The sequence below is a fragment of the Protopterus annectens genome, chromosome 7.part1, assembly GCF_019279795.1.
Source record: "Protopterus annectens isolate FY-2018-M chromosome 7.part1, PAN1.0, whole genome shotgun sequence".
Taxonomy (NCBI): domain Eukaryota; kingdom Metazoa; phylum Chordata; order Ceratodontiformes; family Protopteridae; genus Protopterus; species Protopterus annectens.
Genome location: NC_056740.1, coordinates 275493681 through 275506053, shown reverse-complemented (window position 1 = coordinate 275506053; position 12373 = coordinate 275493681). Strand labels below are relative to the sequence as shown.

Sequence of the window (12373 nt, the reverse complement as noted above, 5' to 3'; positions counted from 1 at the left end):
TGCAAGTCCTACTTACCCACAGCAGAACAAATGCCAAAGGGAGTAGCTCGAGAGCTTGTTGCGACTCAGGAACGAGAGTGGCATCTTAGCTTTTATCCAGAAGTTCCAATGTTTTTGTATTAAATCCTGTCAAATCTTTGAAAGAAGTCACTTTATGTCAGTATTCATGTACAGAAGCTTTATTTGGATTAACACTTTCATCTTATAAACTTCATCAGATCAGAAAAAATATATAGCAATACAGGATAAAGCATTACTATTATATCCGAATATCAACATAGGAATGTGGAAAAGCAGTTCCTTTTAAGTGGCTGTAACTGAAGCTTCCAGATTGGTTGTACCTCCTTACTAGTAATTTGCATACAGTCTTCAGAATTTACTAGTAATTTGCATACAGTCTTCAGAATTCTTTCAATTTAGAGGATCTTTCATTACCACAACTGTGTTTCAAGCTCTTTTGCTTTACATTAAATGTGTCTTAACTGTGCACCTGGTTTTCAAGTAAATACAAAAAATAACCCTTTTTTTACATCTTAATCCACAAGCAATAGCAGCCTTGTGTGTACCATTCCAGTACTAAAAGGCCTAAAGTTTTGCAACTTTTCTATATTCAGGACTGCTCTCATAACAGAAACTGTTTCATATATACGTTCCTTTAAAAATAATTTTATAGGCTGAAGGGGTGGATTCAGATCCTTTGTTCATTAGCTCGTTTGTGATTAAGTCTTGTGTTGTCGTACACTCTTGTAGAACCCACTTTTATGGGGTTTCCTGTGGTTAAAAACACAAGAGTAACAAAACTCAAAAACATTGGTAGAATAGGACAGAGACAAGTAGAGGCCGCTGTTATGGAGCTGCACTATCTCGACCCTCGACCCAGTTTTATTTATAACAGTTTCTGTAATGAGAACAGTCTCAAATATAGAAAAGAATTGTAAAACGTTAGGCTTTTTTAGTACTGGAATAGTACACACAACATTGTTTCATCCGCTATATACATACAAAAGTTGCAGTTGTTACATTCCTTGTCCCCTTGTCATTAAGGGATCTTGTTGTCACTAGTGTAGATGAGAGTAATCTCTAGATTAGTGGATAGAGAGGAGGATTTTGAGCAGGAATTGAGACAACTGGAGTTTATGATTGCATCAGTAGAGGTTATAATGGGAATGATGATATCATAGAAGCATGTGACTATGCTAGGAGGTCAAGGAAAAATATAGAGAGAGGCCCATCATGACAGTAGGCATAATAAGAATCTTGAAAATGTAGCGCTTACTCTCACCTACACTAGTGACAGCAAGATGATTAAAGGGATCTTAGAGAGAAGTTGGCATGCTTTACAGGCCGATACTCAGATAGCTCAGTTGGTAGGTGAGAAACCTTGTATGGTATATAGGAATACTAGATCCCTTAAACAGAGGCTCTGCTATACCAAAGATGCTGGTGATAGAATAGGATGTTCATATGACAGGTAGATGAGGAAAATGTAACAGCTGCAACTTTTGTATGTATATATACATATATATATCGGATGAAACGGATACAGGAAAGAAGTATGCTATTAAGGTTGATGTTGACTGCAATAGTAAGAATCTCGTTTATCTCGCCTATTGTATAGGTTGTAAATCCTTTTATATAGGAAAGATGAATAGGCACCTGATAGAGCGCATAAGAGTTCATCTGTATTGTATGAAAAGGGGCCAAAGTTATAGTGCTATTGCTAAGCATATGTTAGTGCATGGAACTGACCATCAGATTAGGTTTAGTGTACTAGAACTGACTAATGAGGATGCTAGGATGGGTAATATAAGTAACAAGACTGAAGAAAAGGAACTTAGTGGATTGTTAATTTGGGGGAAGGGTTGAATGAACATATAGTGATTACACCTAAACTTAAGAGCAGGAAATTGTTAAAATAGTTCCCTGCTCTATGTTTTAGTTGATTCTGCTTTGTATTATTTGTAGTTTTTTTTTTTTTAATAAATTTACAGCATTGATATACGTTTTTACATATTTGGTATTTATTGTGTATATTCTAGACAGGTTAGTGCTCTTTAAATATTGTCGTGTTTAGTGAGGTCGTGGATAAGATGTGTATTATTGGCTGGTTTGAATAATATTTTCAGTGTGCCTTAAGTTGTAATAGGATACGTATTATGATTATCTCCGATGAAGCAAACGATAGACTTGTGAAAGCGTGCTTACCTGTTTTATAATAAACATGCATCTTTTACCACAAGATTGCGTTGGACTGTGATATATTTGGATATTCTGCTGTGTGCTACCTTTAGTATTTCTTTGGACAGATTTAAATTGATGTGCAACTTTAACTAGTAAGAGGAAAGCACATTATTAAACATTTTCTCAACAGGCATAATTCTCATAGATATTCCAGAAATAAATGTAGGCCTCACATGTACTTCTCACCTCAATGAGTCATGACAATTCCATATTTTTCTCTTCAAAACTACATAAACAATAAATATATCAATCTTCTGAAGACAGTCTGACTGCACAACTTAACAGTATAGACTGGTCCCCCTTACTAATCAATCCTGACACCGCTCTCAACATCTGGATTCCTATTTAAGATAAGCTCTAGCCCCTAAAACTTGAATACTATGAGCTCTAATAAGTCCCATGGCTCACATCAGTAAACAAAAATGACAGACCAGGCCTGAAGGGCAGGTAAAAAAAAAAAAAAAAAGAGTCCCAACCACCAAGCAAAACACAGAAGATATAACAATGTAAGATGTAGCACTATGACCAATACCAATACTGCAAAATCTGACTAGTTTAGTCTATGTAAAGCCTAAATTCAAGCCATTAAATATGCAGTTAAGCTTGGGGAAATTTATGGCCCCATGAAAAGTTTCCGAATATTTAATGTCATTACACATGCACAACTAATGAGTCAACTAAAGTCCGTCCATCCATCCATCCTCAACCCCCTTTTCCCACTTTCCACATGGGGTTGGGGTGTCACTTCTGCAGTAACAATCATCTCCATCCAAGGTTTACACCCCTGAGTGGCTAGCTCTGCTGCGGTAATTCATTCACACCACTCACTTGCACACACGCTCTCACCTATGACCAGTTTAGTGTGTCCAATTCACTTACTGCTTGTCTTTTGGAATGTGGGAGGAAACTGGCGCACCTGGAGGAAACATGTAGATGCAAAAAGGACATGCAGGCTCTGCACAGAAGGCACCCTAGCCGAGAATCGAACCAGAGAACCTCTTGATGTGAGGTGACAACGCTAACCATTGCACCACTGCGATCACGTAAATCCAGAAAACAGGCAAAAATAAATGTTATTCGTAAATTACCATCCAACAATTCCATTCAGCAGCTCGCAAAGCCTCGTATACATATGTTCTCCCTTGCAATACCCCCCCCCCCCAATGAACCATTACACAAATCCTCAACTACCTCCAATCTACTTAAAAGCTGTCACTAAGAAAGAAATCATGGACCTTCTCAGGAAGCTGTAGATATAGTAACCTACATTCATATTACTAAAAACAAGTAGACATTCTTTGTCCACCCCACTGTACACATTTGTTAACTACCCCTGAAATCAAAGACCATCTCCAGACATTTCAAACTTTTTACAGTTCTTCTTCTTGCCAAGGTGACTTTCCAGGAAATAGCTGAAGAGCTCCACCCAACAGACAATTTAGACCCAATGGTAAAACTCCTAGAAAATCTTACCAAGACCAAATACTGCAATACATTAATAATTATGGCATTCTACCTGACAGATAGCAGGATGCAGACACAAGTTCTTGTACACCAACCACCATTTTCCCTCATGAGTGGCATATATACAAGAATGGAAAAAAGGGTAAGCTTACAGGAAATACTTTCATAGGTCTGAAAAGAGCTTGAGTATGTTGACAATGATATACACCTAAGAAACTAACATTCTGTAGATCCATGGATGAGGTACATGCATGGTTCACTAGTTACTGACTCCATGAACAAACTATGTCAACAACCCATGCTGGTGTTCCCCAAAGCTTAGTGCCAAGCCCTCTCCTCTTCATCTTGTTTATCTTCCATAGGATAACTCTGGCTGCTTACATTATCCACATGACATAGTCAGCACCACAGCAGATACCCCTTCCTAGAAACTGTGTAACACAATGCGAAATGATTTTGAAAGCACATAGAACTGTCTGCAAGCTAAATGCTATCCCTAAAGATATCAACAGTTATGCTTTATTTCATTTAATTTCTCCTTTGTTGGCCATGTTAGTCCCACTGAGTCAGTTGCCTATTTTCTGGCAAGACCTGAGGTGGTACTTACGCTACTACAAGAAAGTTGTACCGGGTTACCAGGGAACTTCTCCTCTTCTTTTCAATAAGTAATCTGGGATCTTTTACAGTCACCTGAGCCACCACCAACTTAAGCAGATGGGATCTTGTTTTTTGGTACCAATAAACAACTAACACAAACTAACTATATGAATGACAATGATACTTCTTCCATGCCATTACCCAAAAGTAATACCTTGAGAATAACACTTGCAAATTACTAATATTCCTTCCTCACAAAGAGGGACAGTGACCAGACACTTAGTGCATACCCCACACAGGGCTGAATGCAAATTTCACATCGGCAAACAAAGGAGGCCCGACAAATACCCCGCACAGGGCTGAATGCAAATTTCACATCGGCAAACAAAGGAGGCCCGACAAATGCTTGCCATAAATTGCATTGATACCTAGGCTTGAATATTCACATCTCTAATCATTTCACTATAATCTTCCTACAATTATAATACCTTGCAAAAGGCAAAGAATAAAATTCACCCATTTTACTGAATGCAACAAGTATTACTGTTGAACTACTAACTCCCATTTTCGGCAAGATCAGCTTTCTTTTTAATACTTTGACATTCGATTTAATCAGTGATAATTATTGCCCATGATTAAGAGACCGGCTATATTGTAGTAGCCCATTTCCCTTAAGAACCCAAGATGACAGACCGCCTTCTCGTCAAACTGATTACTTTGACAACAGCCAAAATAGCCTTCAAAAAATAAATAGATGAAAACATAATTCCCACAACCTGGAGCAACATTCTACAAAAATCAGCTGTACTGCTGCTGTCAGATCATTTTCACTGTAACTGCTTTGACACACCAAAATAATAATCAATGTCAAAAATACACTGGCCCCATCTGTTATTTACTCTCATTTGTCAAACCAGTCACTTCACATTAGAATATAATATGGGCTTGCAAATATATATTTACTCCAACATTTCATTCTTGTCTTTCAATTTTTGTATTTAGTATATAAATATTCTTATCTACTCCAATACAACATTAGCTTTCCTTCAACTTCAATTATATCTTGGGACTTCTAATACAATTTTCCCTTACATATAACTAGATATTGGTAAGAATTGTTAAGATGTTACTGCTGCTTTACAATGCAAATGCATTATTTTTCCACTGGCTTTTGAACAGTACTACTAATTCACTCAGGAGTTCCAGTGTCTTCCTAATAAATACTTTTAAAACAGTATTCTGGTATGGGTTGCTTATGAATAAGGTTCATAAGTTCATACTAGGCTATCTGCCCTGGGGCATTTATAAGCTTAGCCAGAGTGTGATTGGCTTTCGCCACCCTTTGATTTTGAGTTTACTGTGCCCTTTTTAAGGTTAGTTTACTGTGCCTCTGTCTAGTAGTGACATAGAAGTAATCCCCGGGGTAAACCTACGATCCCCCATCCACTCACCAAGATTCCTCTTGAAGAGAGTCAGTGAGGGGCTCTGCCTGACATGGACAGGGATTCTATTCCAGAACTAAGGGAGCCTCTGGGTTATGAATCTGTCCCTCCAGCATGTCCTATTTATTTCTGTGCTGAGGTTCAAGTCCCTCGAGCACGTGGCTCTAAGGGATTTGGATTTTTTGAGGTGGAGCATGTCCATTAATTCTGGGTTGGACATAGCTTTATATGTCAGGCATAGATCGCCTCTAAGTAGGCGGTATGCAACTGAGTAGAGCTGGAGTTTCTTTAACAGAGCAGCATATGGCATCTGTTCGAGTCCCTTGATCCTCTTTGTGAGGTACTTTTGGGAGCTTTCTAGTTGCTGCAGGTGTCGGGTAAGGTACATCCCAAATGGGGCATTGTATTCTATTATGGGCCTGATGAGGAATGAATAAAGGGGCAGGATGACCTCCCTTGATCTAGATGTGAATCCTTTCATGATAAGGTGGGCTATATAGAAGGTCCTTCTAACCACTTTAACAATGTGGTTGTCGAAGGAGAGATTACTATCAATTTGGGTTCCTAGGTCCCTAATTGCTTCCTCTGTACTTAATGGGTTACCACCTATGTGGTAATTTGTGGGCACTTTGTTTTTGCCAAAGGGTATGACTATACACTTTTGGCATTTAGCTTTAGGCCATGGCTCTGGCACCAGTTATCCGTCTCTGCGAGACCTTTTTGAAGAATGCTCATGTCAGCTGGAGAGTCAATTATGGTGCCCAGTTTGCAGTCATCTGCGAACTTGGTCAGCCACAGTCCTCCCGTGTTAGCCTGTGCCTCGGAAAAATATATACCGAACAAGAGAGGTCCCAGGACTGAGCCTTGTGGGACACCACTTGCAACTGGTTTCGAGTCTGACATGGTTCCAGCAATTCTGACTCTTGTGGTTTCTGTCTTTGAGCCAGTTTGCGACCCATCTTGTGACATAGGGGTTTATATTTAAGCTGGATAGCTGGGGGTGAGGTCGGGATGTGGATATCCAGGGAGATTAATTTATGGTCTGATCTCACCAATGAGGGGTATACCTCTGGTATGGAGCATAGAGTCCCCATGTTGGTAATGATCAAGTCAAGTATGTTTTCCCCTCTTGTGGGAGTGGTGACTAGTTGTTCCATAGCATTTGAGTTTATAAATTCCAGGAACCTTTGGGCTAGGGTGTTGGGGCTTGAGTAATGCTCCCAGTCTATGTTTGGGTAGTTGAAGTCACCCAATATAATGGTGTTTGGAGAGATCTTCATATTCTCCAGTGTTTTCAGGAAAGCAGAGTGAGATTCCTGATTTTGAGAGGGTGGTCTGTAACATGCTACAAACTGAAAAGCGGTTTTGCCCATTGTTAGTTGCACATGGATGGTCTCCGATGCTTTGTGCGACGCCACTAACCTGGAGGTGTGGGTATCTTTGATAAATATGGATACTCCCCCTCCTTTTGTGGTTCGGTCCGAGTTTTGGGGCCGAAAAGCATGATATGAGGTATAACCTGGTAGTGCTGGGGTGCTCTCTGGAGCCTTGAACCAGGTTTCTGTCACTGCACAGATATCGATGTTCTCCATACTGAGGAGGGCTTAGAGTGTGTGCATCTTGAGGTTTAGACTTCTGGCGTTTAGCAGCATTACCCTTAGTTTCTTATTCATTGTGTTGTCTATGGAGGTGGGTTTGTCTTTTGAGACTTGCCTAAAAAAGGCACTATGGGGGTGGCAAGAGCCTTCGCCAATATCCGAAAGCCCAGGGGTGACAGGTGCAAGCCGTCCCTAGCGAAGCAACGTGGCTTATCGAGTAGGTCATCCCAGGCTGACAGACACTGGATCCCCTTTGAATGACACCAAAATTTTAGCCAATTGTTAAAATCGATCATTTTGTCTTTATACTGTGGCATCATTCTAGGTGAGGGTTAAGATACTGCTCAAGGTCAGGGTCATACCAGCCTGGGCTACATGATCAGAGAGCTCCTCTATGTCTCTTTTCATGTAGTCGAGGGAGGTACATCTCAGGTCATTCACACCAGCATGGACAATGACCGAGTCATATTTGTAATTGCTTTGGAGTAACCTGAGTGCTTGCGTTATGTGGCGGATCCTAGTGCCCGACAGGCAGCTCACTGTGACTTTCTCTTTGTTCAGCCTGGTAAGTGGGACGTCAGTGTGTCTGACTACAGAATCACCTATTACGAGTGCATCAGGTGTGTTATTTAGCCTTAAGGGCTGTGACTGTTTGACACACTGACTTTGTGAGCTATGTGTTGCACGGGTTTTGTTTTGGGGTAGCATTTGCTTGGAAGTCTGCTTTGGAGGTCTCTGCTGCTTAGGCAGATTTTTATTTAGAGCTTCCAACCAAAGCTGCCACTGTAATTGTTTCATTTATTGATATTGTTATTAGTAGTGAGGAGTTCCAATGTCTTACTAATAAATACTTCAAACACAGTACTTTGGTATGAAGTATTTATAAATAATGTAAAGTATCAACTATTTATGAATAAGGCAAACAAACCATTATTTCAAAGTTGCCACTGTTTTATTTATGTATTTATTTTTGTTGAAAAAGGTGCACAGTCTGACACTCATTGCTGTAACTTCCGTCATCCCTGTAATGGTTTTGTGTACTAGGGTTAACTCATACATGGAAAGAGTCCTTGGACCAATGCATACAAAACATCATTCCAATAGGTAAGTAGTGTGACTTTAGGAGCCTACATGATTCTTCCCCACACTTCTGTCAGCATTGTTATAGAACAATACAACTCAATATGTATCCAAAAGTATCTTTTAGAAATGTACTTAAACCAACAAGGAATGAAAACTAACATCCAAACATAAAACTGTGTCCCCTAGCTCATTGGCAAAAGCCTTCCAGGGAGGAAAATGAAGAATCAAAAACATGAGAAACACACAGATAAATATACACACAACACAGGAAATATATCACAATTAAAATCTATTAAAAATAAATATATCACAAATTAAGTCAAAAAAGGAAAACTTTCCAATTACAAATCGAATAGATGTCATTAGGCATCAAAATGTTAAGTTTCAATATAAATACACTTTCGTTTCATTGTAAGCATCTCTTAATAAAACTTTTATTCCTTGCATCACTTATCTTCTAGCAGTGTGAGAAATGCTTTATTTATCCTATTTTTTTTTCTACATTAGACTCCTTCCCCCCCAAAAAACACACAGTTTTCTTCATTAAAAACATGAAATACCCACAACATAACTTTGGAAGAAGAACTGTACGAAACACAACACCATTAAGTAGAACACTTAGGGAAGGCACAGATCAGTTGGCCAGAAGTCAAAGTCAGTAAGGTAAAGCTCAGATTTATGCATGGGGGATGAATCCTGACATTGGCTCCAAATCAACATGGAAGTTACCCTGTACATACATGCTCTATCAGATGCACAGGGTTCAGAGTCCTTACCGGACTAGCCAATATAACCTGATTTTACCCAATATATGGCCTCTTGGGACAAGAGGATGGCATAGATTTCTGCTCATGCCTTGAGTATGTTACAGATTGCCCTTGTCCATAAGGGACAGAGGCACTACCCCAGGTGCGAATTTGGGATTCCTCATCCATTGATCAAAACTGCATTTGAAGAGATTAAATTAATTTGTAGATAAAGTAGCCAAATAAAGCCAGCAAAATCTCTCGTAAAAGTTACAAATTAAAGACAACTACAGACAATTACGACTCTATTGAACTACCTCTCACTTTCAACTGGAGCTGAAAATAATTTTAAAAGTGGCTTAAAACATGCAGTCTGAATTCCAAAGTAAGCAATATTCCACTAATAATGCAAACAGCCCAAAATTTAAACACCCCAGAATATGTATGGCTCACTTTCTTTTAAAACAACAGCTGTATCACAGACAAGAAACTTTTCTGGTTCTTGTCTTTACTCCAAACACTCATTTAATTGCCCGTTCCTCAAAGTACATACCAGAAAACACATTTTCCAGCCTTCCCATGAGACCTCTACAACGTCTAGGTCACGCTCACTGTCTCCTCATCACAGCCAGACATATCTGCTACCTTACTCCATTATGATCTGCAAAGGTCATAACTAGGGTTACCACCTGTCCCACTTTGTGAGGGACAGTCCCGGTTGTTTGGTCATTTGGCCAAAATGCAAATGTGTCCTGCACATTGTATTATGTCCCATATTTTGTGTAATAATTGCATAATAGTAATTTCTGTATTCTCTAAAATACCTAAATGTTACAAGAAACAGAGTAAGCAACTAAACTGCTGCAAGAATAAGCTTTTATTTAAGCAAAAAAGTAATGTTCTAGCCTTTGTACTGACCGTGGGTATATGTCAGCCTGTAAAATCTGATGTGTGTCCCGAAAATGTCCCACTTTGTCCATTTGAAAAGGTGGCAACCCTAGTCATAACACATGATTCAGCAACAGAGCCATGTTCAAGTAACCCAGTCAGTTTAATAGAACAAACCAGCACCTTTTAGTCTTTTAAAACCACAAAGCCTTATCTTCCTGTGGAAGAACAACTCCAGTCTGCTGCTGCATATGTGAAGAACACAATGTACACCCTTAGCAGAGTCTTGGCGGTCTTCACAGATTGAGAGAAAAGGAAATCTCTTGGTAGGCTCCATGTTTGCAATAAGGGATTAGACCACCTCTGTTTTTCATGAATCCCAGGCACAGTCTCTGGTTTGAAAGGTGACATTTTTGAGGCCCTGGTGACAAGCAGGACAACTAAGAGAGGCTGCAGTTACATACATGTCCAAACCATCATATCTGACAACAACGCTGATGAAACAGTTCACAAATAAGTGCTGCCTAGTGTAAAGAGAAATCATCTAGGTACTTTATCACATCATCTACAGTAATTTAATTATTCTGCTATTATTGCCATGTTACATAACTGCTTCTACCCTTTATGAACACCTGGACAGAATGACACGGTATCCAGAGAGCAGGCCCAAATATCCAAAATAAATAAAAAAAGGATACAGCTTTGTAAGCCGCATCTGCCCTCCGCGGAGGATGCAGGCAACTGCGTTACTGATCTCAAGATAAACATCTGCCATAACCTTACCCTCATCAAAGACTACTCTACAATATAAAGTACACAAGCTTACTAGTGTGAGGCAGTGAATGAAACAAACAGTCTGCATATCTGAACACTCAACCCAAGAACACAAGTGATCGATAATGCATTATGTATTTTCTAATTTATCCACAGAGTTCATGACACTCGCGCACCAGTTTGAGTTGTTATGGACCAGCATGCTGTCGCGAAGCCACTCACCTGCGCACAAACTGATCTGCACCTGTCAACAAAACAAATACGTCTTCTTTTTCTCCGGTACTGAGAAGATGACAAATTAATTTGAACACCGACTACCAATAAAATAATAACCGAACCCGGTTTCCTGTAAATTCCTTGCCAATTAACCTGCTTCTTCCATTCTGCTTCTTGTTAAAGATAACCCCATATTTCAGACGTCGCAGCGTTCTGCTGGGCTGCATGGGGCACGCCCTTCCCTAAATCCAGCCAACCACAGCATGACGGGTAACAAGCAGGCACGGGAGAGCAAAGAACCACCCACCAGCACAAGAGGACAATAATAGCATCGGTCGCAAGCCCAGCAGGTGCATGTTTACATGCTTATTAAATACGCTGTTTTTGTGCCTGCAGCAGATAATGGCAACTGTCCTGTTTGTGTTGCTTTTAATGGTAAAGGCAGGGTGTGGATAGAATTCATTATCAGGCATTACTTTCACTGAAGCTAATTTTAGCAGTTGCTGTAACGTGAAGAACATATGTTATGAGTTTAAAATTACTAGTAACTACACAGCTACGCTGCTGAAGTGTTATTTCTGCTGACGGGATCATAACTCTCAAGTGTATCTCATTTTGAGGAGTGTTCCTCATTTTTCGTCTTAAAAAGCTCATGTTCCTTGAAGTTCCACATTCTTTGTACCAAAGGCAAGCGTCCAGTCTGGTGGACCCCAGCCATAAACAAACTCTACAACAAAAGGAGGAAGCTACTACAAGATAGAGCAAAATCCTTAAAAGGTAAGACACCCTTGATCACTATAAGTAAAAAACTAAGAGCTCTCATAAAATCATCCAAAGCAAATTTCGAGAGAAAAATAGCTAAAGACTCAAAAGACAATCATAAGGCCTTCTTTAGCTATGTTAGAAACCTGGGAGGAAACTCCCAGATATGCTCAGAGCTAGTTCAAAATGATGTGAAGATTACTGATCCTACAGACATTGCCAACATACTGGCTGACAGGTTCAGTGCAAACTTCTCCCCAAAAGGAGAGATATCTATACCAAACGATTGCAGCCCCCAAACATCTCCAGCCCAAGTGAGAACTGCTCTCTCCAAAGCACAAAACACAGCATCCATGGGACCTGATGGTGTCCCCGGCTGTGTGCTCCATGAACTCAATGAGGAATTAAACCCACAGCTAGGACAGCTGTTTAATCAAAGTCTTACCTCTGGATCCAGGAGTGGCGCACTGCAACTGTGGTACCACTTCACAAAGGCGGTGCCTCCACCGACCCTGGAAATTACCGGCCCATTAGCTTGACAAGCCTTATCTGCAAAGCCATG

At 40.0% G+C, this 12373-nt stretch overlaps 1 protein-coding gene across 1 annotated transcript in view; it reads right to left on the bottom strand.

Moving 5' to 3' along the window:
• Nucleotides 1-11313, bottom strand: part of CRELD1 (cysteine rich with EGF like domains 1) — a 571547-nt gene extending 560234 nt beyond the window's left edge. The window contains exon 1 of the mRNA XM_044078710.1: nucleotides 11056-11313. The gene's annotated coding sequence lies outside the window, so the exon portion shown is untranslated. The remainder of the gene's footprint in view (nucleotides 1-11055) is intronic.
• Nucleotides 11314-12373: the final 1060 nt, after the last annotated feature.